Consider the following 7,500-nt stretch of genomic DNA (forward strand, 5'->3'; position numbering starts at 1 on the left):
CGGGGGCGAGGGGCATCGGGCGGTGGCGGAACCAGGCCGGCCCGACCGCTGGGGGCCGCCCGGGCGACGTTTGAATCTGTCGGGTCGGACCGCCGAATCCCGCGGGATTTCGGGATCGAATCTGCGGGTGGAATCGGCACCTCGTCCCGCTGTCCGGTTCCCCCCGGTCGACTGCAACGGGTTTCCGAGGCCCGTCGGTCAGGCGCGGTTCGCTCCGCAATCCGCCGGCCGATCGGCACCGGGCGGGGCTCTACGGAAAGAGGGGACCCTCCGGCGTCGAGTGCCGGCGCACCGACCCCGCAGGCTGACCGGGAAGGTGAAGACTCACCCCGCTGAATGCCCGGCCCCGGGCACCCTCCGGCGCCGGGGCCATAACTTCGGGGAGGGAGGTCCGAGCTCCGCGCGGTCGACGGCAGGTGAAAGGGGCCGGTGCGCCGCGGAAGGCGACAGCAGTCCCGTCAGGCTGCACCTCTGCTCGGGCGAACGGCGTCAGGAAAAGGGGAGAGCACTTCCCCACCGATAGCTCCGGAACGCCCGGACCCATTGGCCCGCGGCACCGGTGGCTGCTAGAGGGCCTCCGGCGCCGTCAGCCGGGGTACGTCCCAGGCCGGCCGGACGGCGGGCAGCCGGAGGCAACGGCCTGGAACGGAGCCAGACTTGAGTCGTTCCGTGCCGTGGGCAAAAAGGCAGGGCTGCGGGTCAGCGCAGTTTGGCAAACCTAGCCGCAAGTGCGGGAAGGGCGGAGGAGCACACGGACGCCGCCTTCCCAAACTGAGCCCAAAGTGCCCAGGCATGCCCCCTTGATCTCGCCTAATCAGTGAGCCCAAAATAATTTCAGAGTGTGGAAACCTTATCCAAAAAGGTCGAAAAGAACGGCCAGAGATCAAGTCCGAAAGGGGAAATCAGTAACAAGCAAGCAGAGTAATCATTAACCAAAAAGCGCAAAATTATGTTAAAAGTGTGAAATCATTAACCAAAAACTCGAAAATAATGTCCAGAGACCAAGTCCGAAAGGGCAAATGGTTAACCAGTAAGCAGAGTAATCATTAACCAAAAATCGCAAAAGTAAGTAAAAAGTATGAAATCATTAACCAAAAATCGCAAAAGTAAGTAAAAAGTGTGAAATCATTAACCAAAAACTCGAAAATAATGTGCAGAGACTAAGTCCGAAAGGGCAAATGGTTAACCAGTAAGCAGAGTCATCATTAACCAAAAATCGCAAAAGTAAGTAAAAAGTGTGAAATCATTAACCAAAAATCGCAAAAGTAAGTAAAAAGTGTGAAATCATTAACCAAAAACTCGAAAATAATCTCCAGAGACTAAGTCCGAAAGGGCAAATGGTTAACCAGTAAGCAGAGTAATCATTAACCAAAAATCGCAAAAGTAAGTAAAAAGTGTGAAATCATTAACCAAAAATCGCAAAAGTAAGTAAAAAGTGTGAAATCATTAACCAAAAACTCGAAAATAATGTCCAGAGACTAAGTCCAAAAGGGCAAATGGTTAACCAGTAAGCAGAGTAATCATTAACCAAAAAGCGCAAAAATATGTTAAAAGTGTGAAATCATTAACCAAAAACTCGAAAATAATGTGCAGAGACTAAGTCCGAAAGGGCAAATGGTTAACCAGTAAGCAGAGTAATCATTAACCAAAAATCGCAAAAGTAAGTAAAAAGTGTGAAATCATTAACCAAAAACTCGAAAATAATCTCCAGAGACTAAGTCCGAAAGGGCAAATGGTTAACCAGTAAGCAGAGTAATCATTAACCAAAAATCGCAAAAGTAAGTAAAAAGTGTGAAATCATTAACCAAAAACTCGAAAATAATGTCCAGAGACCAAGTCCGAAAGGGCAAATGGTTAACCAGTAAGCAGAGTAATCATTAACCAAAAATCGCAAAAGTAAGTAAAAAGTGTGAAATCATTAACCAAAAATCGCAAAAGTAAGTAAAAAGTGTGAAATCATTAACCAAAAACTCGAAAATAATCTCCAGAGACTAAGTCCGAAAGGGCAAATGGTTAACCAGTAAGCAGAGTAATCATTAACCAAAAATCGCAAAAGTAAGTAAAAAGTGTGAAATCATTAACCAAAAATCGCAAAAGTAAGTAAAAAGTGTGAAATCATTAACCAAAAAGTCGAAAATAATCTCCAGAGACTAAGTCCAAAAGGGCAAATGGTTAACCAGTAAGCAGAGTAATCATTAACCAAAAATCGCAAAAGTAAGTAAAAAGTGTGAAATCATTAACCAAAAACTCGAAAATAATCTCCAGAGACTAAGTCCGAAAGGGCAAATGGTTAACCAGTAAGCAGAGTAATCATTAACCAAAAGGCGCAAAAGTAAGTAAAAAGTATGAAATCAGTAACCAAAAAGCGCAAAAATATGTTAAAAGTGTGAAATCATTAACCAAAAAGTCGAAAATAATCTCCAGAGACTAAGTCCGAAAGGGCAAATGGTTAACCAGTAAGCAGAGTAATCATTAACCAAAAATCGCAAAAATATGTTAAAAGTGTGAAATCATTAACCAAAAACTCGAAAATAATGTGCAGAGACTAAGTCCGAAAGGGCAAATGGTTAACCAGTAAGCAGAGTAATCATTAACCAAAAAGGGCAAAAGTAAGTAAAAAGTATGAAATCATTAACCAAAAAGCACAAAATTAAGTTAAAAGTGTGAAATCATTAACCAAAAAGTCGAAAATAATGTCCAGAGACCAAGTCCGAAAGGGCAAATGGTTAACCAGTAAGCAGAGTAATCATTAACCAAAAATCGCAAAAGTAAGTAAAAAGTATGAAATCATTAACCAAAAAGGGCAAAAGTAAGTAAAAAGTATGAAATCATTAACCAAAAATCGCAAAAGTAAGTAAAAAGTATGAAATCATTAACCAAAAATCGCAAAAGTAAGTAAAAAGTATGAAATCATTAACCAAAAAGCACAAAATTAAGTTAAAAGTGTGAAATCATTAACCAAAATGTCGAAAACAATGTCCAGAGACTAAGTCCGAAAGGGCAAATGGTTAACCAGTAAGCAGAGTAATCATTAACCAAAAATCGCAAAAGTAAGTAAAAAGTGTGAAATCATTAACCAAAAACCCGAAAATAATGTCCAGAGACTAAGTCCGAAAGGGCAAATGGTTAACCAGTAAGCAGAGTAATCATTAACCAAAAATCGCAAAAGTAAGTAAAAAGTGTGAAATCATTAACCAAAAACTCGAAAATAATGTCCAGAGACTAAGTCCGAAAGGGCAAATGGTTAACCAGTAAGCAGAGTAATCATTAACCAAAAGGCGCAAAAGTAAGTAAAAAGTATGAAATCAGTAACCAAAAAGCGCAAAAATATGTTAAAAGTGTGAAATCATTAACCAAAAACTCGAAAATAATGTGCAGAGACTAAGTCCGAAAGGGCAAATAATTAACCAGTAAGCAGAGTAATCATTAACCAAAAAGCGCAAAAATATGTTAAAAGTGTGAAATCATTAACCAAAAACTCGAAAATAATGTCCAGAGACTAAGTTCGAAAGGGCAAATGGTTAACCAGTAAGCAGAGTAATCATTAACCAAAAATCGCAAAAGTAAGTAAAAAGTGTGAAATCATTAACCAAAAAGCACAAAATTAAGTTAAAAGTGTGAAATCATTAACCAAAAAGTCGAAAATAATCTCCAGAGACTAAGTCCGAAAGGGCAAATGGTTAACCAGTAAGCAGAGTAATCATTAACCAAAAAGCGCAAAAATATGTTAAAAGTGTGAAATCATTAACCAAAAACTCGAAAATAATGTGCAGAGACTAAGTCCGAAAGGGCAAATAATTAACCAGTAAGCAGAGTAATCATTAACCAAAAAGCGCAAAAATATGTAAAAAGTGTGAAATCAGTAACCAAAAAGCGCAAAAGTAAGTAAAAAGTGTGAAATCATTAACCAAAAAGTCGAAAATAATCTCCAGAGACTAAGTCCGAAAGGGCAAATGGTTAACCAGTAAGCAGAGTAATCATTAACCAAAAAGCGCAAAAATATGTTAAAAGTGTGAAATCATTAACCAAAAACTCGAAAATAATGTGCAGAGACTAAGTCCGAAAGGGCAAATAATTAACCAGTAAGCAGAGTAATCATTAACCAAAAAGCGCAAAAATATGTAAAAAGTGTGAAATCAGTAACCAAAAAGCGCAAAAGTAAGTAAAAAGTGTGAAATCATTAACCAAAAACTCGAAAATAATCTCCAGAGACTAAGTCCGAAAGGGCAAATGGTTAACCAGTAAGCAGAGTAATCATTAACCAAAAAGCGCAAAAATATGTTAAAAGTGTGAAATCATTAACCAAAAACTCGAAAATAATGTGCAGAGACTAAGTCCGAAAGGGCAAATAATTAACCAGTAAGCAGAGTAATCATTAACCAAAAAGCGCAAAAATATGTAAAAAGTGTGAAATCAGTAACCAAAAAGCGCAAAAGTAAGTAAAAAGTGTGAAATCATTAACCAAAAAGTCGAAAATAATCTCCAGAGACTAAGTCCGAAAGGGCAAATGGTTAACCAGTAAGCAGAGTAATCATTAACCAAAAAGCGCAAAAATATGTTAAAAGTGTGAAATCATTAACCAAAAACTCGAAAATAATGTGCAGAGACTAAGTCCGAAAGGGCAAATAATTAACCAGTAAGCAGAGTAATCATTAACCAAAAAGCGCAAAAATATGTAAAAAGTGTGAAATCAGTAACCAAAAAGCGCAAAAGTAAGTAAAAAGTGTGAAATCATTAACCAAAAACTCGAAAATAATCTCCAGAGACTAAGTCCGAAAGGGCAAATGGTTAACCAGTAAGCAGAGTAATCATTAACCAAAAAGCGCAAAAATATGTTAAAAGTGTGAAATCATTAACCAAAAACTCGAAAATAATGTGCAGAGACTAAGTCCGAAAGGGCAAATATATAACCAGTAAGCAGAGTAATCATTAACCAAAAAGCGCAAAAATATGTAAAAAGTGTGAAATCAGTAACCAAAAAGCGCAAAAGTAAGTAAAAAGTGTGAAATCATTAACCAAAAACTCGAAAATAATCTCCAGAGACTAAGTCCGAAAGGGCAAATGGTTAACCAGTAAGCAGAGTAATCATTAACCAAAAAGCGCAAAAATATGTTAAAAGTGTGAAATCATTAACCAAAAACTCGAAAATAATGTCCAGAGACTAAGTCCGAAAGGGCAAATGGTTAACCAGTAAGCAGAGTAATCATTAACCAAAAATCGCAAAAGTAAGTAAAAAGTGTGAAATCATTAACCAAAAAGCACAAAATTAAGTTAAAAGTGTGAAATCATTAACCAAAAAGTCGAAAATAATCTCCAGAGACTAAGTCCGAAAGGGCAAATGGTTAACCAGTAAGCAGAGTAATCATTAACCAAAAAGCGCAAAAATATGTTAAAAGTGTGAAATCATTAACCAAAAATCGCAAAAGTAAGTAAAAAGTGTGAAATCATTAACCAAAAAGTCGAAAATAATGTCCAGAGACTAAGTCCGAAAGGGCAAATGGTTAACCAGTAAGCAGAGTAATCATTAACCAAAAAGCGCAAAAATATGTTAAAAGTGTGAAATCATTAACCAAAAACTCGAAAATAATGTCCAGAGACTAAGTCCGAAAGGGCAAATGGTTAACCAGTAAGCAGAGTAATCATTAACCAAAAAGGGCAAAAGTAAGTAAAAAGTATGAAATCATTAACCAAAAAGTCGAAAATAATGCCCAGAGACTAAGTCCGAAAGGGCAAATGGTTAACCAGAAAATCCGTCGAATAATGTCCAGAGACTAAGTCCGAAAGGGCAAATGGTTAACCAGTGGAAGGGCGATCAAGCGGAAAAATTTGCCCCGGTTACCCGGGATGGAGTTCCAGAGGTCCGGCCAGAGTTGTCAAATTCGTCCCGCTGATCGGACGCTTGTCATTCGGGTGGCTGGGGGTTGGCGGGGTATCTGCACAGTAGTAGGAGGTGGCAAGTCGGGACTTGGACGTTTATTCCAAGAGTCCACCCGAGCCTCCAGGTCTGCAGAGACCGACCCTAGCTGCCGCCCAACCGACTTTTAAGCCTTTTTCGGATGGGGATTTTTTCCCATTTTCGTCCATTTTTCGGGTTTTCTGTCGGGCTTAATAGGCGGCAGCCTGACCCCCGGCCGAGGCGGGGGGCGCACTCTCCCTTGCGTAAGGGTCCGGATTTGCCCCGGAAAGTGCCCCCGACGGCCTCCCGACCCGGGTGCCTGCAGGGCGGGGGAAAGGGTAGTCCCAGCCGCAGGAAATCATTAACCAAAAGACTTAGCCGTCGGGGCAGAGGCTAAGACCCGGGCTGGTGAAATCATTAACCAAAAGGAATGCACCCTTTTCCGAAAGTGCAGGCCGAAATAAGGCGAGCCTTGGGCCGGGAAGGCCAAAACCCCCAACTCATGGAAGTGTATGGGGTCGGACTCGGCGACTTTCCCGGGCCCCGAGTTGACCTTTCCCCACGGGGGCGGTCAAGTTGCTCCCGCCAAGAGGGCACGTTGCATTTGCTGCCGCTCTAGTCCCCGGGCTAGTTAATCAGTTGCCGTCGGAAGTCCCGATGCCGAAATGAAAAATGGCCGTTGCGGCGATTTGGCGCCTCATTTTCGGAAGGACTACCGGCAGGCAACCCGCCGAATTGACACTTGCGATTCGGGTGGCTGGGGGTTGGCGGGGTACCCGGAGATTTTCGGGAACTCGATTTTCAGAACTTTTGCTGGCAGCGGTTGCACTTGCAAAGTGGCCGAAGAAGTGCTCCCTCAAGGAAGGACCTTCTTTTGAAATAAAAGACCTTCCGAAGAGTGCCTGGAAGTCATTTATGAGCATTTAAGGGTAAATCTGGCGGACTTTCCATGCTCTGTTGCCGGCTCTGAAATATCGCACAGTTGGGTCTAGGCCGGTAGACTGGCTGTGAAAACAGACAAAGTGTTTTGGCGAGCGAGAGAAAACAAGGCCTTGGAACAGATTGGGGGGTGCGGAGGCACACCACACCCACAGGAAAAGAATTAATAAAAAAAAAACCAAAGTCTATGACATGTCTGTTGGTACAGTGAGAAAAGCAAAGAAGGGAGGCTGCGATGGCAGAGCAAAGCCGACCTTCATACAGATATACATGTCAAAGAAAGAAACTATGCCCGCAAAAGACTTGGTGCGAAATAACAAGGCTCCTTGTGAACGGTTATCTTTGTCTGTCAGGCGCAGATTGTGGCGGCGTCGCCTGGTTTCCTTGGGTTGCACTACATGTATGTCCTAGTCTCAAACGAAAAGTGCGTGCCCAGAATTTTGTCCAAGTTAGGCGACGCACGCCGGCTGGCATCACCTCTCCGTGCGAGCGCCGAAAGCTTTGGTCGACCTGTTTGGCTACGCTGGTCGCGGTTGCTCCTTACAGTGATGGGGACGGAAAACCGATGCGAGTTGACCAGGCGACGTCAACCAAGTTGCATGCTTTCTCCCCCCCCCCCCGCCGCCGCCAACCCCACACTGTGTGAAAGGAAAAAAAAGTGCGTG

The sequence above is a fragment of the Heterodontus francisci genome, unplaced genomic scaffold (assembly GCF_036365525.1).
Source record: "Heterodontus francisci isolate sHetFra1 unplaced genomic scaffold, sHetFra1.hap1 HAP1_SCAFFOLD_1337, whole genome shotgun sequence".
Classification (NCBI taxonomy): Eukaryota; Metazoa; Chordata; class Chondrichthyes; order Heterodontiformes; family Heterodontidae; genus Heterodontus; species Heterodontus francisci.